General features: G+C 42.9%; 1 long non-coding RNA gene across 2 annotated transcripts; it reads right to left on the bottom strand.

Moving 5' to 3' along the window:
- Nucleotides 1–8,527: 8,527 nt before the first annotated feature.
- LOC119252642 (uncharacterized) lies at nt 8,528–22,893 on the bottom strand. Of its 2 annotated transcripts, none has more exons than XR_005126874.2 (6): nt 22,463–22,893; nt 17,137–20,025; nt 16,943–17,055; nt 14,784–14,943; nt 13,698–13,827; nt 8,528–12,956 (listed from the first exon to the last, which is right to left on the bottom strand). It is a non-coding gene; the product is annotated as an uncharacterized LOC119252642 (long non-coding RNA). The 2 variants fall into 2 exon arrangements; XR_008553267.1 differs by having other exon boundaries at nt 17,137–17,207.
- Nucleotides 22,894–23,100: the final 207 nt, after the last annotated feature.

Below are 23,100 nucleotides of genomic sequence, written 5' to 3'. Positions count from 1 at the left end.
CAGCAGACCTCGGTCCTGTCTCGCCTGCTGCTCCCCTCAGCAGTGCTTTCTGTCAGTCTGCCTGCTCTGCTCCCTACTCTGTCTCTGGTGAATCCTCTCACCCTCCTGCGCCTCTGGCCTGTACCCCAGCTCTGGTATAAATAAATAAATCTTTTAAAAAAAGACTGGAAGAAGTTGTTCTCTTCATAGTTGGCAGAAGAGTGGTGATGTAGCCTCTCTTGGTCTTGGTTAGGAGAGGTGTGAAGAGTGGTTCTCATCCTGCGAAACCTCCATTATCTTCTCCAAGGCCACTGAAGTCCTTTCTATGTTCAGGAAACTCCTAATGTGTAAATATCTTTTTTTAAGAGAATGTCTTAACTCAAGCTGCCATAACAAAGTTCCGTAGACTGGGCAGAATATGTAACAGGTGTTTCTCACATCTTTGAAGACTGGAAGTGCAAGGTCAGGGGACCATCATACTGGGACTCTTGGTTGGGGTGGGCTCTTCCAACCTGGTAGGTGGCACCTCTCTGTATGCTTACATGGGGTGGGGGAGAGAGAGAGAGAGAGAATGAATGAGTTCTGTTCTCTACATTCCCTAATATTTCCTAATAAGGGCATAGATTCCATCATGGGGGCTCCACTCTCATCATGTCATCTAAACCTAATTGTATCCCAAGGGTCGACCTCTTAAGTCCATCACATTGGGGTTAGGATTGGATATATGGATTTTGGAAGGACATGAGCATTCAGTCTATAGCATTTAGTCTTCCCAAAAGATTGCTTAGCAGCTTGTTAGAAATCAGCATGAGACTAAACAATAGAGTAGATAAAAAGTCCAGGTTAAACAAAAACAATAGCAAAAGCAGGAACAAGGCATTAAGACAGAAATGACAACCCCAGAGGAGGTAATCCAGCTTACAGTCACTACAGTCCTAGTAAATTATTTTGTCCAGGGCTGCAGCCCATTCAGAGGGTGCATCTAGAATCTGAACAGGTGATTCATATCAAGTTAACAAAATGACTTCCAAGCACTTGGAATGCATGATCATAACTGCCACTCATAGACAATAATAGCATTCTCAGACTGAATAAACTCAATCACTCTCAAGGAGCCTTTTTATTTCTCTCTGTAGTTAGAACAGAGTTCTAATGTCCTTCATATGCTGCTAAAGTCAAGCGTAATCGCAAGGGGCTTGTGCTCACCGTCAGCCATAGTTTCCGAGCTTTTCATCTTGCTGGCTTTCCCTTTTCAGCATTGACAAAGGAGAGGAATGCTGAGTTTTTCAGAACAAATATCTTTACAAGACTCACAAAAGGAAGCTTTCCTCCTCTGTTTCCTCCCTCCAACCCTTCCCACACCCTCCCACAAGTTTGGTATCAGGCAGAGTTCCTAATTGCTGGGAGAAGCTGCCTTAGCCTTGAGAGGACATTTAAATTACTGACCTTGAAGACAGCACTATCCTGACATCCTGGAGGTTTCTTCCAAAAATGTAAGCTGATGATGTTAATATCAAGTTAAATCAGCAGGGGGCACAATTTCTTCACAAAGTGTTAAGCTTTGCTTTCTGATTAGAAAGAAAAACAACTAAGCTCTTTCTTTATGAATTGGTGTTATCGGATAATCCAAATACCAAAATGTCACGCGCATATTCATTTCCACAGAAAAAGGCAGCATCAGTCATCCAAAAGGAGTTGGCGAATTTACTGAAAGTGCTCTGCTAATTATATCATTTCTGTGTCAATAATTCTTCATTTTTAGAAATAAACAGTCACAGGGTGAGCATGTTCAGGACTGTAAATACAGGCACTCTGTGGAATCTTTTGCCTGCCTGTATTTGAGCTTTCTCCCCAGAAATTCCTAGCCTGATGGTGACCTTGATTTTCCTGGGCATCTAGAAAATTAGTGAGAAGATTTCATCTACTGATTTCATCAAGAACTGTGGCAATGACATTCAGGGGCTGTTTTGCACATCTTGAAACAGCTTGTGCCTTCATAATATATCAAGATCAGATCTATCACATGCTCTTTTGAACTTGCTAAAAAGGAATAGAAATCATTACACTTGTCTCTTCATGTTCCCATGTGTGTGAGGTGGAAGGATCTGGCAATGGCAAGTGTCAGCTTCTGCATTTGTACTTGACTCTGAATCAATGCTTTCATGCACTGATCACATTATTTCTCTTGGCATTCTCTTTATTATCTTCAAAACCAGAAATAGATTGTAAGTATAACCCAGGGTAGTTGGAAAAATTCTGGAAACCTTATCACTAAAGGGTGACAAGAGTTCGTTAAAATTACTATCATTAAATACAGTATTATTAGCACACCAAACTCTCCCAGAACTCACTGTTTCATGCCTGATTTCTTTGCTAACTCATCAAATTCTTACCCAAATTCACTGATAAAAAAGGTGAGGTAGATATATGAAGACACAATCTGGCTCTAAAAGCCATGCCAAAGATTTAAGATTTTAAATGTTTTTTTTTTTTTGGAATAAGTAATAATTCATAGTAAATATTGTATGCAACCCATAATTTTTACTTTCCATTTCCCATCTCCCTCTTCCCCTCACTATATATATTTCCAGTACTTTATGAAATTACAGTTAAAATGAATATGTATTCTTTTTTTTCCCTTTATGACACAATAAACATAACATTGTATTCGCTGTTCTTTCTTGCCTTGCCCCTGAACCGTCTGTCCTAGATGCCTTCCCAGAGCACAAAGAGAAGGAATCCTCATCCTTTTTCATCTGCAAGGTACTCCATTACAAGGATGCACTTTAGTTTATTTACCCAATTCTCCATTCATGGAAATGGCTTTTTTTCCCCTCTTATGTAACAACAGACAATATCACAACATATCACTTGAGCATGTTGTTGCATAACTGTGTGAAGATTTCTTCTGGATAAGTTGCAGTAGTGGGCACATTGCGTTAAAGAATGAAAGTAATAGCACACATGAATCCCTAGGGACTCCACCATTTGTACTCTTGCAGAAATGCTTGAGGTTGCTTGTTTCCCTATGGTCTCACTTACAGATTATGTTGTCAGACGTTTGAATGTTTCCAGTACAAATGAGGATGATACTGTTGCATAGTTTTAATTACAATTTTTAAATTATGGATAAGTTTGAGCACTGTGCGTGTGTGTGTGTGAATTGTCTGTTCATGTCCTTGCACATTTGTCTTTTAGCTTGTTGATCTTTTTCACCTCAATTTCTAGAAGACCGTGTGTGTGTGTGTGTGTGTGTGTATAACAGATGTATATACACACTTACAGATATGTATAAACCATTTACATTATATAGTAGTTGCAAATATTTTTCCTGGTTTGTGTTTGCTTTTTGCTTTGCTTGTATCTTTTTTGAGGGCAAGGATGCATTTTTTATTTTTATGTGTTTGAGTTAGTATAGGACTTTAATATTCAAAGTTATAAATTATTCAAAGTTTAAATAGATTTTATTCAACAAAACTATGCTGAAAGTTTACTACTGTGCTTCCCATCTTGTGCTAATGGTGAGGCAAAACTGCTCCTTTGGAAAGATTCCCAGTCTAGTGGTGTGATTGTCATATAAGTAAATATTTCTAGAGATAGGGAAAAGGGCTATAAGATTATAGATGGTTTGGCTTACTTTGAGAAACTTGTGAAAGATTTCATAAAGAGATTATTTCATAAACAGAGGGTTGTAAGGGATGTGTAGGAGTTTGATAGGTGAAAGAAAAGGGACAGAGTAAATTATGTCCTTATTGACTAGGGATTAGCATCCAATCTTAGCATTTGAACAACTCTCTCCCTTCCGGATAGATTTTTTTCCCTGCTATCAGCTTGCCAAAATACAGATAATAATCCCAACTCTCTCTTACTTGAATTAGAGGGGATATTGTAACTGTACCCGAAGGATACTTCTTACAGTTGGAATTCTGCACAGGTGAATAAGATTATGATAGCTTCAAATACTCAATGTCCACATAATGTTATCCTCTTCTATCATCTGATGTTAAGTCTGGTATTTCACCTTTGCAATGAAGACAAGAAAAGGAATCTAAGGGTTGATACATTTGTAGTCCTTGATAATGACAATGCTAATAGTTTTCTCTTTTAGGTTTGTCTTAAGAATTTTTGCAGAACTGAAAATGCTCTTCACAAAACCTCTAACAATCTTTTAATTGATCACTTCAAGCAGAAGATACAATTGATGTGCAAACAAGGGGAGATCATGGAGTCATCTTCTAACTGATCTTTGGGAGCTGGGAAATTTGGTGCTCATTACATTAGTTCAAGTGGCAGACACTGTTGTTGCCTTCTCTGCCTATCCTCCCTTCTGTCTCACCAGTGGAACTCCTGTCTGGTTCAGAGACTCCCGGAGACAAACCCAGGAGTGTACTGTGACTTGTTGGTCTACTCTAAGTCAATCATGTCCATATAGTTCCTTTCTTTCAAAACTGGATATCTGGCTTCCCTTGAAATTCTGGTTAGCACGACCCTGTTTATACCAAAGATGGTCAGGGGGAAGTCTGCTGGGGTTTTCTGGGCAAGCTATTCCTTTTCTTAATAAAACAAAACCAAAAATTGGGGCCTGCCTTCATGTCCTTATTCTGCCTCAAATACAGATGTGATGCCTGCAATCATAGCAACTTTTATGTGACTAAGAAGACTGAAGAATTTTTGCAGTGACATTTGCCCTGGTACCATGTTGCTAACATAGCAGTTGGCTGTGTTCAGATTTTTTGGCATGTGAGGAAAATAAGCATTCTTCTTTCTTAAGCTACTGTTGGTCAGGCTTTTTTTTAAAAGAAAAAAAAAAAAAAACCAGTCACTAAGCAGCAGCTTGGTGGTCATTCACAACATTAGCAGTTTGGCTGGTCATACTTTTATAGATTCAACAGGTAAGGTGACAGCAAGCCCTGTTGGATTTAGACTATTACTTAAACAGATGGCATAAGCAAATTAGCATGGTGTCAGTACCTTTGTGCCTTGTCCCATAGGACTAGACCAAGCTCAGAGTGCCAGATGATAGGCCACAAGGTCACTGTTGTTAAGGAGCCAACTCTAGGCTCCACTCAAGCCATTTTAGAGTCTACAACAGTTTCCAAAGGAGGGGGACAGGTGGAAAATCCCATGCCTTATGGAAACCATGGAAACAGATGAGGAACTGCCTCATGCAGCCTCCTGTAAGGTGGGGAAATGGTTGGAAATAGCTTTGTGGAAACTTTCACAACTCACAAAACTTGCTGAGCCCTTGAGAAGCTGATGGGTATTCATCAAGACAAGTCAGGAGGTGGCTGAGCCCTGCCTTGTGGACTGTGTGGAGACCTGCAGGGGTGTCAGGGAGCCATGGCAGAGCCAATTTCCTATAAATTACAGATCAAAGCATTTCTAATTGAGAGAGGTCGCATTCTAAGATGGCTTGGGGAAAGGACTTAGCTTGTTGAAGGACAAAAGTTTTTCAGAGGAGTAATATATTCTGCTTATGTTTTTATCTTTTGCTGAAATATCGCTCAGTACCTCATAGGACTGATTGCAAGGACATTTCTCTGCATACAAAGGGAGCGTTGAAGTACATTCCTAAGCATTTTCAAGGATAGATTCCAAGGTCTTGCGCGTGTGTGTGCGTCATGTGTGAAAGTTAAGCATTAACAACAAACCTCACAGATTTCCAGCACACTGTGTAACATGCTTTTTGTAGCTGCCCTTCATCAACATATATAATTACACATCCTTCAGACTGATCCCCAGCTACACAAATAGGCTTGTCACAATCTTATTTCTTAAATATATAAAAGAGGTTTTGAAATGTGAAATTTCAATCTTAACAAGCCCCCCCAAAATCATTTTTGTACAGCCATGCTTTTTCATGCTTGAAAGAAAAACCAAATAACTGCAAAAGCAGAGCACAGGTGATAAACTGCTTATTCAATTGTCATCCCCAACCACATCAGGTGGGAGGTGTTACTGCTGCTTATGATTCAAAGTATTCATGTTATATCACCCTAATGTCCTGAAGGAGGATTTATGATGTCTGTGTGTGACTCATCCTACTCATCCAAACTTTCCACAGGGATAAAAATGAAATAAATTTATTATTGTGGAATAGAATCAATGATCCCTGAGCTGGAAGGGATCTAAGGCTCTCTCATTCAAACCCCATAATTTTACTGATGAAGGTAAAGAAATTTATCCAAGTAGCTTGTCTCTATGCACCCAAAACAAGAGTACACATGGAGGTACATGGGCTACCCCTCTGCTCCCACCCCACACTCTGTTTTACACTGGGAAGTGCCTTATGAGCATGTATATTAAAACATTACCCTGCATGACCAACTGTGTGCAGCCAAACTCTTAATGACTTTATAGCCCCTTTCATCACTGTCCTCCAAAGGGGTTGCATGAAAAAGAATGTTCTTAAGGTCTGATTTGCAAACTTTGGAAAAAGTGCTGCTGACTTAGCTATTCATTTTGAATTTTAGAATTTTCTGGAAAGACTTGCTTAACATTCCAAAGTTCCCAAAGGGACAGATTCAAGAACACCTGATGGGGGAGGTGGGGAGTGTAAGGCTAAAGGCTGGAAACAGAAGAATCAGTGCAGTTCCCATGGCCAGTGATGAGCCCCCTCCCCAACGCCAGGCTCAGCTCTACCCAGAACACTGGTCACCAGGTTTACACTCTCCAAGCAAGAAAATGAGAATCCTGTCAGGAGAGAGACTGGGGCAGAAGAGTAGAGATTCAGACAGCAATATTTGAGGGTCACTCAACAAAATAACCACCTCTGCTAAAACCTCACCATCAGGCTTAACGGGACACAGATCAGTCCACACCCAGAACTTCCCTCATATCTTCAGGGCCTCCCTTTCATCTCCATGAGAAAGAATAGTTGAGGATGAGAGGGTGTCAAGGGTAGCTTCTAACATGAAAGAGATACAATAAAGTCAAAGCTAAAAAGGGATTCAAAGGATTCAAGAGCTAGACAGAGAGAAGAAGAAAACAAGCCCAAACATAACTGATGTCCTCAGAGAGAGAGAGAGAAGAGAATACTTTGCTTCCATAAAATAAGAACTGATTGGTTCTTGAAGGTTAAAATTTGAAAGACAGAATGGGAAAATTCCAGGGGATAAATTTCAGGAAATAGACCAGGGTATAAAACAAAATGGAAACAAAGAAAGTCTAAAATCAGAAAACTGGGGGGATCAAGCAAACAAGGTAGGTTTAAGTAAGAATTCCTGAAAGAGAAAAGTGAAAATGGAAAGAGAAAGTATTAAAGGAGTTGTGAAACACTTTCAGAAACTGAAGGATGTTGGTTGTCAGGTGCACATGAGAACTCAGCCTGAATAATGACAAAAGCCCAAGATCAGCATTTCTCAGACCTGTCAGTGCTCTTGTGCTTCATAGTGTGCCCTCAGCAACTGTGCTCTGGTCCTTGATTAGTCCTTTAGTTTTCTGCTGGGACTGGATTGGATCTAAAGCACAGAACTTGGGGACCTCCCTGGTGGTGCAAGGGGTTAAGATGCAACCTATGAAGCTATCTGCAGCCACTTTAGCATAAGTTCGATCCCTGGCCAGGGAGCTACCCACATGGCGCAGCAGACCTCTCCTGACTTGCCCATTGCTCCCCTCAGCAGTGAATTTCGGTCAATCTGCCTGTTCTGTTCCCTCCTCTGTCTCTGGTGAATTCTCTCACCCCCCCCCCCACATACACCTCTGGAGGTCTTATATACATAAATAAAGAAATCTTTTTTAAAAAAATAAAGCACAGACCTTGTATCTGGGTGGGATAGCACATGAACTCTTGTCCAGGCCCTTCTGCCTTGAGCTGTGCCCCCAGCCTCTAGAGCTATGGGCCTGCTTTAATTCATAGAGTTACTCCTGGCCTCCCATTTTGTTATAACAGTATATCCACCTGACCTTGAGTATGATCTTGTCTGCAGAGTACTCTGTGACACTTTGTTTCAGAGAAGATTCTTGGATAAAGCTGCTCACTTGGATGGGTTGTTTTCATTCCTGAGTTGGGAAGATGGGCCACTCCCTCCAAAGTGTTTATGATGGCTGAATTGGTTCCTGATCTCCACCACGCCCTTATCTACCTTATCCCTGCTCCCCACTGGTCTGCATACTCACAGCTTAGTCTACAGTGCTTCATTTCATTATCTTACAGTTAAAATACATGCTGAACAATATTCATGTATTTGGGCCAGGAGGAACTATAGGTTTTCAATGATAAGATCTCAGTAAACTAATACCAATATTAATAAGACTGTATTCTCAAAGAATTTGTTGACATAAAACATTTGTGAATCCTTAATTATATACATAAGCAAAATCAACCAAATAAAGTCATTTGAAACAGAAGGCAGTGAAACAATAGAATACAAGGAAAGCCCCTGAGAAGCTTAGGGAGCTATCAGCCACACCTTCAGCAAGTTATTGCGAGCCTACTGTGTGCAGGGCATGGAGGATATAATGAAATATGAACCCAGGCCGTTCCTGCGTCAAGCCTATGTTCTCTCGGGGGAGACAACAAACAACAAACACATTTTATTTACCCACTTTATTTCACAAAAATGCAATTTGACAAATAGTAACTTATTTAATCCTCCCAACAATCCTATGAAGTCAGCACTATTAACATATCCATTTGTCAAAAGAGGAAGCTGGGGCAGACAAAATAAGTTCTGCTCCAGGTGTCATGGCAGACAGGTCAATGACAGAGGCAGCACTCTGTGGGGACAACCAAGTAGAAGAAGGGGCTGGAGAGTCACTTTGGGGTGCACTGTCCATTTAGATAAGAAAGTTCAGGGAAGACTTTGGAGAAGGTGACCTGCCTGCATGGCTCTCTGTGGACTTTAGGGCTCTCAGGTCTCTGGGGGAGTGGGGTGTGTGTGTGTGTGTGTGTGTATGTAATACCATTTCCCTGTGCCTCCTCACAATTATTTTAAAATGAATAGGAAAACAAATTAATGTAAGGTTGCAGTTGCCAGAAGCAGTGTCCATGATCACTGTGCCTGGAACAGTTGCTGTGGCTTCTTAGGAATTTTTATTTCCTCTTGTGACTATAAATTAGATTCTGCAGGTGACATCCTTCTCACTCATTTCAAATATGTGCTATGCTTTCCTGCTTCTTGTTAAGGTGTTAATAGTTTATCACTGTGTGACTATTTCTATGCTCATATTTATCCTCTCTATTTGGGCTTTGTAGTTGCTGTTAAATATCACATCAGTATGACACCGGTCAATTATCAGAGGCACGATCTACCCAAATGGATTAAACAAAGATTTCTTCTTCCTTTTGCTTTGACTTCTGCATTTCAACTTTCTAGCTTTTCATGATGCTTAGCAGTCTCATTTCATTTTTATCACTTGGAAATGCAATTGCAATTCTAAAGTGCCCCAGCTCTCCTCAGTCCTAGCGTGCTTTCTGTGATTAGGAGAAAGGTAAATGCATTCTTAGAACAAGTCTGGTAAAAGGCTTCCCCGAAGTGGTGTGAGCACAGTGGTGGAAACCGGCATCCCATGTAAACATATCTCTTCACTGTTAAATGCCATAAATTTTCATTAGGTGATCAATAGAAATGACATGATTGCTCAGGAGCTCAACCCTGATATTTAAATATCTTCTCCTTGACCTTAATGAGGGCATATATCTGAGCAGTGGAGCGGGGTGACATTTACAACGTGGACACTCCATTCGGTGATTAGACACAGATCACTCAGAGGTGAGGCTTAAGGCGACTGGTGAGTCCACCATGTTCTAAATAGCAACTGTGATAATTACAAAACTTGGATTAAGAATAACAAATAATACCCTGTTTTCCAAACTGCACCTCAATTAGCAGTAGCATTACATATTTGGTGGCGTGGGAGGAACTTCTATTACATGCCAGGCCCTGAACACAAAAGGGAAGAATAGGGCTTCTGGGCAGGTGAGGAAATAAAAAGGTCAGGAGTAGGGGAGAAGCAACTGGAAAAAGTAAAAGTGACAGGACCTAAGTATATTAGTCAGGGTTCTCCCACAAAGTCTTAAATAAGGGACTAAAAAAGATCAATCTGTCACCTTCCTTTGTAAATCTTTGTTTTGGTAAATTCATAAAACTGAGACTCAGCCTTTAAAGCAAGGTATAACCATGTTTCTTTATCCAAATTTCTGGAAAAGGATAAACCAACTAATTCAGACTCTCAGGTGGGATGTACACTTAGCCATGTATTTTTGAGTGTTCCCAGACTGATTTATCCAAGGGATGTTTGTGATAGCTGAGTTCTGATGCCATGCCATTTCTCAACTTTGGATCCAGACAAGCATGATTATATGTGAGACAGTCTTTAAATTTAGCAACTATACCAACTGGTGATCCAATAGCAAAAGCTATGACTAATCTTTGAACTGCCAGAAAGGACCCTCTAGGAAAACTGCCACCCTGTTCCCTGGTCTTCAGACGTGTTCTCAGGGTGTTCTACTTTAGGGTGTTCTATTCTAGGGGAATATGGTCCCTGATTGTGGTGCCCTCTGACTGCATCTGCCCTGCTTTCCTTTGACTTACAGCTTCATTTTCTCCTTTGCAGACTTGTTTTGCTTTTCACCCAAATGGAAAAGTTTCAGGCCCTGTCTTTTCCATTAAGCCTGCTTATTAAGGAGGGGATAGCTGCTTGACTTGGGATACTGAGCACTCTGATCTTTTTTCCTGGTTTAAGGGAAGTTGTGCTTCAGAAACTGATCTCAGAACTGGCTCTGTTCAGGTGATAGAATTTTACAGACAGATGTGGTCTGCTTTCCACCATGAGTACCTTGGTGTTGGTTTTGAAGTCTCTGTTTCTTGTGTTCTTTTGATGCTCTCCTTACTGTCTCTGCTGAGGGCAGCAAGGGCAGGTCATTTAGTACATATCAGGAGATCTATGGCTTCTGTGTTTGGGACCAGCTACTGTTTGGCTACATATTTTTCATCTCTGGCTTTTAGAGACTAAGAATTGAAAAAATATCCTTGGCAACAATCTACGGTGCTTCTAATCTGCCCCTCCCTGACTCTCTCTTGACTGATAGTATTCTGGGTTATAGTTACCTCAGCATATGCCAATGTCCTGGTTAGGGCAGTTATGTCATCATCTAGATCAACTTTGATCATAGGTCCTTTCTTTCCTTCATTATGACTTTGACTGTGGCCATTTATTCCATTGTCATAGCTGCAGACAAACACCTAATTTGCTCAGTTTGTACAGTGGCTTCTTTGGGGCTCAGTTTGTACAGTGGCTTCTTTGCTCGCCACATAAGCAGCCCGTCTTCCCCTTATTCAGATGCATACACTTCTCATCTTCGATTTGAGAATTCTTTGCTTCCATGAAACTTAATCTGCTGTTGGTTTCAGTTGAGCAGATCCCTGAAGGCCTGCTTTTAGGGGGGCACTTCTGCTCTACATTCTGGTGTTGACAAACCAGAATAATGTCTAAGTGCGCGTTCTCACCACAGGTGTGCTTTCGGAGGCTGCAGAGGATATAAATAGTGGACTGAGAAAGGTACACTTAGTTAAGGAGAAATAAGATGGGGTCCAATGTGTGGTACTCTCTATGCTGGTCTTCCTTTCCAGTCCTCCAGCTGTATACTTGGTCTTGACTTGACTTTCTTGGGTGGCTAGAATGCCTAAAGATCACTGTTTCTCTTCACCACAATCTCCTCCTTCTGGGAATTTTACTATTGCCGAACACAGAGCACAGGTTTCTCTTCCTATCTCATTGCACCTCAATGAGATGACAGTACTAACAGTCATCTGAACCTGTGATAGTAGCAGCCACCTCTAAGTCTCTGAGGACCTTATCAGAAGGCTCATGAAGTCATATGAGACAATCTTACCAGGACTTCCCCTCTTGATGTCTTTTATTTACAGGAGTGGGTTCCAAGGTTTAAATCTGACTCATTAATTCATCCACCCTCTTTCTCAAAGACACCTCTCCCCTTGAGAACCCTACTGAAAATATTAGTGTCACCCCTTTATCCTTTTTTATCCTTCATCATAGCACTTACAGTTACCCAGTATCATGTTATATACTTAGTGTTTGTGCATTATATCTGCCTAATAAACTAAGACCCATGAGGTAGGAACTGTTTTGTTGTCTGCAGGGTTCCTGACATCTAGAATGATGCTTAGCATCAAACGAGTGCTTAATATGTGTTTGTTGGATGAATCACTAGATGGGAAAGCCAGAACTTAAGACAAGCTCTTTATTTCCCAAGGTCAGTTTTGTCAACAGTGAGGGGAGTCCTGAGTATGCACAATGTGGGCACCCACAATCAGAAATAGTCTGTGATTTGAACTCAAGTCCTGTTATATCCTCTGTGGCTCGTGTTGATGGTGGTAATAAAATTTTATTACAGTCTGCCCAAGGAAACCTAAAAACTAGACTCTTAACTAAATTATTTCTCCTTAGTGTTTCTGAATGAAAATCCCAGCTAGAAGCCTTAGCAGAGGGTCTGCATGAAATGATTTACTGGAATGACATGTGTGCCCCACCTGGAATTGAAACAGAAGCATCAGTATTATGTTTGCTAATTTATGTTACTAATGAGGACATTTCCAGGGAGTTTCAATGACAGACTCCTCATTTACTCCCAGAGCTGCATGCACAGCTCCTAGAGCCCCTGAAACAAGCTTGGTTAAAATCATACTTCAAATGCCCAGAGAAACTATGCCATGACTCACATTATCCCCAGGTAATATCAACTGAAGGAGAACATTTATTATTTACTTACTTTGGTTACATCAGCCTTAGAAATTATTCTGGTTGAAGTATAAAACTCTACTAAATGTCTAAGACTGACCTATATAGCAGAGAGGTTTGTGGAGGCAAGTGAAACAGTTGGACTTGTTTCCACCACACATGTTAAAAATGGAGCAACATACATTTCTTCTGTCCCTCATTATAATAGGTAATACAGTTGAAATTTTTGGAAAACCCAGCATTTTCAGGAAATGGCACTACAATTGTCTTCTCTTCTGTAGAAAAAAAATAGAAACAATTTAAAATACACATAGAAACATTTGTGAAACAAGTTTGACTGTACAAATGAATATACAAAATAGGGGGTACTCTAAAATTCTGGTTTTCTGCATTCCCATGTTTCCTTCATTTCTTTTGGCATTTGTTCCTCAAATATTTATCCAGAATCTGCTGTGCTCTACTTTTTGCTAACTAGAGATAGGAGAATGGAATATAGGGGTAGACATGGGCACATATATGTGTTATTTTTACAATGAAGTTGAAATAATTTATTCTTTCTGATCAAAATAATTTTGGTTTCCATAAATGTTTGTGGGGGAAAGTAGGGGCAGAATTGTCAAAATTCTAAGACAATCTTGTAAACCAACTATTCAAATGAATTGAGTAGTCAATTGCATCTACATGACCATGAAAGAATTGGACTGTAGAAGTTGAGAAAATATTTGCAGCTTTTGAAACTGGTCTTTGATATTATTTATAGTATTTATTTTGAAAATTTATTTTCTTTATAGTATTTATTTTAGCTCTTTAAAAGTCTTTCATGAGGTTGTGCGACCCTGGTGACCTCCCACTTACCAGTGCCCGGCACCTACGTTACCTGGAACAGGGGATGGCAGCCCAAAGCTTGCTGAGGCTGGAATTCTCATGCTTTGGGGAGGGAATGCTTATTGGACATTTCAAAAAATACATATTCCACCTCACATGACATTTGTGGAATATTTTACTTCAGGTCTGACCTTAGGAAAACTGAAGAAGGCACTGATCATGGCACCTCAGTACACTTTCTGTATTTTCTCCTTCCCATGGGTAAACTCTTTGTCTCAGGTTTCTAGCGCCTTATGTTTTCTTCCACAGACAAACCTGTTCCTAGGAAATGATTTCTGTTACAGTCACTCATGGAAAAATTCAAATATAGGTTGCATATTTTCCTTTCTCATAGGCGTTTACATGAACAAGGCTCAATCCTTTAAACAAGAATAATCACTTCTGAATTTCTTTTTATCATCTACTAATTGCAGATGTAGGGTAAATTCCAGCTCTGTCGTTTTATGGTTGTAAATGTAGTATCATTTGTCCAAGAGAACTAGTGAAAAGTACAGTGTAAAACTCTATGGGAAAGGGGCCTCTCTGGTGGCACAAGGGGTTAAGCATTGCACTATGAAGCTATCTGCAGCCTCTGCAGCAGCCTCTGCAACAAGCCTCTGCAGCCTCTGCAGCATGAGTTCCATCCCCAGCCGGCCAGACAGCTACCCACATGGCGCAGCAGACCTCTCCTGACTCGCCCACTGCTCTCCTCAGCAGTGTATTTCAGTACATCTGCCTGTTCTGTTCCCCACTCTGTCCCTGGTGAATCCTCTAGCCCCCCCGCACCTCTGGCCTATAACCCAGTTCTTGCATGCATAAATAAATCTTTAGGGAAAAAAAAGAGGAAAATAAATCAACTTAGATTGTCACTGGAGTTTTTAAAATTACTGTTAATTTTTCAGTGATGCTCAATACATTTGAAGCCTCTGGGTAAGCTACCCAGAGATAGGTGAAGTGTGGTCACACATGAAAATTCAAAGGAAAGGGGAGGGAAGCACCAAGTGCAGACTGTGAGGGCCTCTCCCTCTTTTTATGGGAGGAAATTCTTCCCCAGAGTCCCCAGGAAAACCCATTACATCACAGTGGCCAGGAGTGGGTTATGCCACCACCTCTATTAGCAAGGAGTTAGTTGACTGAGACTGAGACCAGTCATGAGTTATGCCCCAGAGGGGTAGGCATATTGAGAATTGAGCAAAATGAAGATTTTGCTAGCAAAGAAGGTAGTCAATAGTGCCTACCCCAACCTTGGATTCACCGAGGAGCTTCTCTGAGCAGGTCTGCACCAGGCTTGAAAATGTCTACGCCGGACACCGTGCCAGTCTGCTGTGCCGTCCAATTCCTTCTTTGTAAATTTTTGAGAAGAGCAGGGTGTGACAGAATGGATGGCGATACTTTAAACTGAAAGAGAAAAACAGGATGTTGTAGCGCTATGTTCACATTCCTATTCTCGTCATTTATCTCTCAGTTTTTTTTCTTTTATTCTTTATTCTGCTGAACCTCTTCTACAATAGTATTTGCAAACTTGCTAGAAAAAGCACTAGCTTTTGTTTGGTCAGGCTACTCTTTCATTGAAATAGTCCGGAGATGAGTGTATTCAGTTTTATTTTCAAAATCTCCACTTATCAAATGTTAGCATGCTAAGAAAACAGATGGTTGGATCTGTGACTTCTTTTGTTGTGTACAGGCTAATGTTTTAAACATCATGCCAAGACCTGATTTGTAATTTTAAAATTGCCATTTTCCCAGGCTGAGCTTGGGGTACTATAAAAATTCTGACAGTCTTCAAGAGGGGGAAAGCAAAATTTTTGCATGAGGGCTAATTCAAGAAAAATAAAATTCTTTAAAGGACTCATGTTTCCCAATCAAAATAAAAATAGTTTTATTGATTCCAAAGGAGAAAATTGTATATTTTTCGGACATACAATCTCTGACATTTAATAGGATAATGCCATTCTTCAAATTCCCACTTCCCTTTTAGCTGTTAAAATGTTGATGTCTTGGTATCTTTTTGAAAAGATGTAAAAAAAAATCAATTTTGACTGACATCAGATCTTTTAAAATTATTGCTAATTTTTCAGCAACATTCAACACAGTTGAAGGTTCATTGTAAATTGTATATCTGGAGCTAGATGAGGTCTGCACTAGGCTTGAATATGTCTCCGTGGTCACATATTAAAAAAAAATTAAAGTTTAAAAGTTTTCCACAAAGCATTCTTTACATGATGTGTTAAAATTGCATCATATCTATAGAAAATGTTTACTTTTTGTATATAGATCCATCCAAATTGTTTTAATGATATATAAAATCTCTATGATTGCAAAAAATGAGATTTTTAAGTTTTCCAGAAAAGAAGCAAACTTAGATTCATCTTTCTAATCTTTCATCTTTTGTAGTTGGCTTGAGTTTTAGAGGTCATGAAATTTGTTTACACACATTATTTCATGTCTCTGAATTAACCTGCCAAAAGGATTGTTCCCATTTATATATGAGAAAACTGAGGCTTAAGGGAAATGAAATGACGTCCCAAAAGTCACAGTTATGAAGTTAATGCTAAACTGAGATTATTCTATCCATTGCAATACTTGCTAGTACTTATGTTAAACATGATTCTCACACTGAAAATAATAATAATAATCAGGTCTAACTTTTATAGAGCATGAGGCACTGTCCTAAATATTGACATGCATTATTTAATATTATCAACAAACCTATGAAAATTCCCTTTTTAGGGTGCACAGAGTTGTCGGTGTGCAGGACAAGGGATGCGCCACTGGAGACTGCAGGAGTGAGATTGCAGAGTGAGGATTATGGGTTTGAGTCCAAGCCTCCCTAATTAGAAGACATGGAGCCCTAACCTGCAGGGAGAGCCAGGCTGGATCACATGGGTCTCCTTGTAGATGGGGCTATTCTTAGCAACCTGAGAGTGTGATGTGCAAAACACCTTCTGAGCTCTACCCATGGCCCAAATCAAGACAATTGAATGTTCTCACTAGCCAGAGTTGAAACACCTGGATCTTAATAAAAGGTGAAAACACCCAGGACAAGCCTCTATACTTGAAAAGGCAGAGAACATTTCCTGGACCACGCCCTGTCTCTACTCTAGTCCTCATCCAGAGCTACATCTATAGTTCACACAGAACCAAGATACTGAGACTGGCACAAGGCTGTAGTGACATGTACCTGAGGAGTTGGCCTAGGGCAGGGAACTACTGCTGATCCCCACCATACAAGTCAGGTGCCATGGCACTGTAGGCAGCTTGAGCCCTTGATGCTCACTGGAAATAAACTTCCGGTGCCCTAATCCCTGCTTCCTTCCTGCCGTTCACTCCTTGCTGGCATCTGTGCTCTGGCAATCTGAAAATGTGCAAAGGCAGCAGTCTGTGAAATAATAGATACCTAAAGATCCTGAAGAGGATGAAGAGGGATCAGAGGGAGGGTGGGCGGAGCACAGAGGACTGTGGTGATGGTGCACGGGTGCATTGGTGAAGGAAATTCTCTGGGGACTCCACCTAGGGAGGGGGAAGCAAATATTGTTTAAAAATGAACAATGATGTAAAAAATAAATTTTAAAAAAAACCCTTAAATTATACCTGAGAGGTAGTTGCTTCCTCTTCCCTGGGGATCTTTCTTGTATTTAAGTAGTCAGGACCTAGAGAAAGTCCTATGGAAAGTCAAAGGAGTTGCAAGTTACGCCAAAGCCATTTCATTGACAAGATGGCGGATCTTCGTGTCGTGATTCTCCTTCTCTCCGATTTCTCTATTTTCTTCTGTTTCACTCATCATCTACTCTCCACTTAATCTTTTGTCCCTCTATTCTCTATCTCCAACCAAGCCCTCCTGACAGAAGTATTCTTGTCTGGAAAGCAAACGCGGTCTGTTCAGTACATTTTAAATTTGGTCATGGTGTACTAGACTAAAACAACTTACTCTTCAGCAAGGGATTCAAGGGATCATCTGGGGAACATATAGGGTGTGTGGGAATCATCAGGAGGAGCACACACATCTTAACTGCCTTGTCTTTCCCTGTGTGTGAATTTGCTTCAGGTAAGCAGACATCACCCTTGTCACTTCTGTGTGGAAGCTGTAAGACCCAGTAGAATTTCCACACTCTGCCTCTGCCACAGTGACTGGCCACACTTCCCATGGTGGCTGCTCCTTCAGCCCAAGTCCAGGAAAGAGGATGACTTTGAGCAGAGGCTACTTGCATTAAATATTAGTATAAACATCTTGATTTCTGCTCCTGAGATTCTTGGCTTGTTTGTTTCTGAAGCATGATGTAACAGCATTATGTTACAGCACAGGTGCTGACCATAACAGACAGAGTCAATGATGTGTTTCCTGGTAAGAAACGCTCATGGAAAATTTCCAGTTGCACCACAAAATTTTGCCTTGCAACTTACTGAGATCAGCAAGGTAGGCCAGTGACCAGGGCTTACTATCTTAGTTTCACTAACACTTCAGACAGGAAAGAATGACAGCAAATCAACTGCGGTGCTGCCTGAAACTCTTCTTCCCACTCCACGTCCTCTGCTCCTTAGCCTGGCCTGTTGGCCCCTTCCTAGTGATAGCAAGGGACACCACTCTCTTCTTTGTTGGTGGGCTGCACACATGTGCTGGTCCTCTCCCAATCACCCACAGCACAGGAACAAAGCTGTACCTTCCAATCACACTTCAGTGAGAGTTGAGGAAAATAGAAGGGAAATGAGAGACAGGAAGTTACACTTCTGACCATGAGCAAATCTGTTTTAGGGTCTCCTAAGTTCTCCCCTCTCCTGACCATATGGAAACCCCTATGCCTGTGCCTGTTTCACTCAGCGCCTCTTACACTCACCCCAGCATCAGAAAAGCTCTAGGAGTCTCTTTACCTGAGATCTTGCCCCCAAAGAAGAATGTTTTTCTAAGCTGTTTACAAAATCCTTTTTTTTTTAAAATCCCAGGCCTGATAATTTCCCAAGATGACTTTCTGGGGGCATTTGTCCACTTGAGGAAACCCCATTCTCACCTCATGTACCACAATCTGAAGCTACGGCTCTAACAGAACAAACACATGATAGTTCTAAAAAGAACAAAATGGTGTGTGCTGTGAGAACAACCTCAGGCCTCAGAAGTTCACCTCATGGTTCAGAAGTTCTTTTATATAGTCTGTGCACAGTTCCTCAGGAAAACTTTCAATTTTATTTCTGTAGTATTTGCTTTTTAGAATTAACTAAAAGATATTAGTTCCAGACTTTTTCTTTTTTTTGATAAAATACTCTTCTAAGTGTCAATTTTTCAGTGCAGCATTCCCTGACTCTGGATTGGGTGAATCTCTCCATTCTGGGTAACTCCATAGCATTGTCCTCCACGTCATTTTGACAAAGTGACTTACTTTGTCATAATGTGACTTGTCTTGTTGGTGTCTCTCCATTTACTAAAAGCTACATTTCTGTCCGAGCCCGCGGACTGTTCAACGAGGTTCTCGAGGGGAGAGCAGCGACCTGAAGAACAGGGGTACACCGGAGGGAGACACGTGCACTCTTCGTTCAACTACCGCAGGTCTCGTTTACTTTCGGTTTTGGTGGGGCTTTATAGCTGGGGACCGGAAGCGGAAGAAGCAGGCCAAAGCCGTCATGCGCACTGGGCCAAAAGAAGCTAATCCCGGAAGGGCACATGCCCTTATTTGGTGCGCCGGAGGTCGTCATGCGCACTGGGCCAAAAGAAGCACAGCCAATCACAGAAAGGGGGAGTATCCTGATGCCACGAGGTAAGGCGCCAACAGATCCCCCTTTTCTCTTTATTAGTGAGGAGGAATGTGCCTGTCTTAGGTTGTGAATTGCAGGGACGAGCCTTACCCGTCATCACCCGACAGTCCTAGATGGAAAGGGAGCGGGGGCTGTCTTAGGTTGGTCTTGTCCCGCATTCCATCTTACCCGTCATTGGCTATCCATTCCAGCATCCTCAAGGGGGCCCAGCCAGGAAGCTGGATAATGACTGAAGTTAAAAGGCTGCCAAAGGTCAGGACGGTGGGACTCCCATAGCATGTAGGCTGTGCTACCTACTGGCCAGGCGCAGACGGCGACCGGAGATCCGTATATGCGCCCCCGCTTTCCAGCATTTCCAGGCGGTGATAGTGCACCTGGATAGGTCTCGCCTGAAGGGACTGTATTTGTTGCCTTACAAACCCAACAATTTTGTTTAAAACACAAGGACCTATAGCAAGTAACAATAAAAGAGATAACAGGGGGGACCCAACAGGGGAAGCAAATACAGTAAAAGTCCATTAAGGCAAGTCCATAAGGGGTTGGTTGCAAGTTCCTGGAAATGGAGATGGCCAAACCGGAGGCACCCGTGGCCAGGGCAGAGGTAATGCCTTGCAGTTGCAGGGCGAATCCAAGGAAGAAGACGCGGATGCGAGAGAGGCGGGTGGTCCGAGGCCGGCTAAGACACGGGCGACAGGGTACTGTTGAAAAACCAGGAGAATCCAGGTGGCCACAGGCATCCTGAAAAGGAAACAAAAAGAGACGCCTCAGAGGAACTCAGCCACTCTGGGTGGAAGGGGTTGACGGGGCGCCTCGGCGGCGTCCGGAGGTTTTGTAGTGGCGCTGGGTGGCGCAGGTACAGCGCGAACCAAGCGCTCTGGGAGCCAGCGAGGAGAGTCAGCATTGTGGGGGTAGACACAAACCGCTCCACGAGCCCAAATCAAAACAGGGTCTGGACCATTCCAAGAGCCGGTAAGTGGGTCCTTCCATTTGACCAACGCAAACTGAGTGGAGGTGGAGGAGTGCCAAAAGCGGTCGGCTGCACTTTTACCAGCATCATCCAAGCGGAGGAAATTTAAAATAAACAAGGCATGACACAGGACATTGCGGGGCGCCAACCGGGCGAATAACGGTTTTGAGTGTCTGGTGGGCTCTTTCAACGATGCCCTGTCCCTCGGGATTATATGGTATGCCAGTAGTATGAGTAATGGAAAGGGTGGCACAGAATTCAGAAAATGCCTTGGAAGTGTAGCCCGGTCCATTATCAGTCTTAAGGGCCTTAGGCACGCCTAAAACAGAGAAGGCATAAAGGAGATGGGAGATAACATGTTTGGTGGCCTCCCCAGCATGGGGAGAAGCCACTAAAAATCCACTGAAGGTATCAATGGAAACATGGACATACTTGAGATTACCAAACTCAGAAACATGGGTGACGTCCATTTGCCAGAGGTCTCGAGGGGCCAAACCACGAGGGTTGACACCCAAGTGAGGGACAGGAAGGGAAGTAGCACACGTTGGGCAGGAGCGAACAATGTGCCTGGCTTGGTCTCGGGTGAGACGGAACAACACACGCAGGGACCGGGCATCGAGATGATGGAGGTCATGGGCTTGTTGGGCCTGGGTGACCGAAAGAACGTGAATTGTCTGAGTGGCTGCATCGGCCAAGTTGTTTCCGTGTGTCAAGGGTCCCGGAAGACCCGAATGGGCCCGAAGATGGCCGAGGAAGAAAGGAGCGGTGCGGTTCCGGATGGCCGCCTGGCACTGCTGAAAAAGGGTCGCAGCCATGGAGGATGTTTTGATAAATGGGGCGGTTTCAAGTAGGGGGACCGACTGGGCGATGTAAGCACTATCTGTATATAAATTAAGAGGTTGATGGGCAAAGGAAGAAAGAACAGTGATCACCGCCTCAAGCTCTACAAGCTGGGCCGAGGAATGAGGGGTTTTGTCTTTCAAAAACCTTACAATTATCAATAAACTCAGCCTTCCAAAGGAGGTGATCGCCCCCAGAAAGGGTGGCCTTTGCCAGAGAGTACCAATCCGACGGAGTGAGAGAGGATTGGGCTAAGGTGTCCAAAACAGTGAGGGTGAAGGGCGCCGTGGCTCCATAAAGGGACACCGCCTCTTTTAGTTCTTTAACGTTGCGGAAATTATGAGGCTCATGATGACGTTGAACAACGCCCTGGGCGTTGGTGGTTTCAACCACCGGAAAGAGATGTAATGGAGCAGGGCGCGAAGGAGGAGGGAGGGACGCAGAGGGCGGCTGAGTGGGAGGAGTCAAAGAAAAAGGCCGCAAGGCAACAAGGGAGGAAGAAGGAAGGCAAAATGGCGGCAAGGCGGGAACAGAAGGACAAAATGGCGGCGGATTAACTTGTGGGGGCGGAGCAGAAGGGCCGTCAGCAGACACGGGGAAAGCAGCACACAATTTATCAAAACGGTTAACAAGAGTATTAATTTGGTTTCCCAAGGTCTCAAGTGTTTGCATTAAAACAGGCTTTTTTATGGGGTCCTTGGCAATAGTGGCGGGGGAGGGGGGGAGGCCGGTAGCGACCCTCTTGTTCTGCCAACTCGTCCCAGTCTACCTCGGAAGCCAGAGGGGACCTACGGCGGGGTCGCGGCAGAGAAGGGTAGAGGCTTTTGCATGGGGGAAGTGTATTTGGATGGGGCTCCTTTACGGGGGTGCCGGCAGGTTGGGGGGCATCATCTGGCACTGGGGGTGCATTATTTTGGGGATTAGTCTCATCATCACTATGAAAGGAGAGTAGGTCTTCGCAACAAGCCTCGGGAGGAGAAGCCTCAGCAATACTGGAGGGAGCGCTTTTAAGAATATTTTCAGCATGGGAAATAGTGTGTTGTAAGCCAGGATCATTTCCTCGCTTGGCTATAAGATCATTAATGAGGTTCCAATAGGAAAAGGCCATCACAGGGTCTTTTTCAGGTCCAAAGACGCGGTAGAAATCGTTTAAAGCGTCGCCGACCCTTTTCCAACGTTTTTCATCAATGGTTCCCTCTTTAGGTAACCACGGGCATGTTTCTTGGACGAAATCAAAAAATGAAAAGAGATCCTTAGACTTAACCCTAGCTCCGCGTGTCCTAAGAGCTTCCTTGAGCTGGGAAACATAAAGCTGGTGCTCACTAAATGCCTGTCCCTTTTTTAAACAATTCAGACGCCAAAACTTACCTAATGACTGTCCCGCCGAATGGGTCGGGTCCTGAGTAACTCGCGCCGCGCGCTGCGTCTGGGTCTACTGTAAATCTCTCATACCTCGAGCGCCACGTTGGGCGCCACCTGTCCGAGCCCGCGGACTGTCCAACGAGGTTCTCGAGGGGAGAGCAGCGACCTGAAGAACAGGGGTACACCGGAGGGAGACACGTGCACTCTTCCTTCGGCTATCGCAGGTCTCGTTTACTTTCGGTTTTGGTGGGGCTTTATAGCTGGGGACCGGAAGCGGAAGAAGCAGGCCAAAGCCGTCATGCGCACTGGGCCAAAAGAAGCTAATCCCGGAAGGGCACATGCCCTTATTTGGTGCGCCGGAGGTCGTCATGCGCACTGGGCCAAAAGAAGCACAGCCAATCACAGAAAGGGGGAGTATCCTGATGCCACGAGGTAAGGCGCCAACACATTTCTTGAGGACCAGAGCTACTCATGTTCTACATGGCACTTGGGCTATAGGACTGTATAATACATGTCAACAGTGTGGTTGCAAGACTTCCAAAAGTATCATCATGTCCCCATTCAATTCTGGATGGTGCATGTGTCTTTCTGTGTTGTGGGGTGTGTCACATAGTTATGTCTGTGTGGCACCATGTTTTGGATTT

This window comes from Talpa occidentalis, unplaced genomic scaffold, assembly GCF_014898055.3.
Source record: "Talpa occidentalis isolate TD23 unplaced genomic scaffold, MPIMG_talOcc4v2.1 talOcc4.2, whole genome shotgun sequence".
Taxonomy (NCBI): domain Eukaryota; kingdom Metazoa; phylum Chordata; class Mammalia; order Eulipotyphla; family Talpidae; genus Talpa; species Talpa occidentalis.
This window is presented reverse-complemented; position numbering and strand designations above follow the sequence as displayed.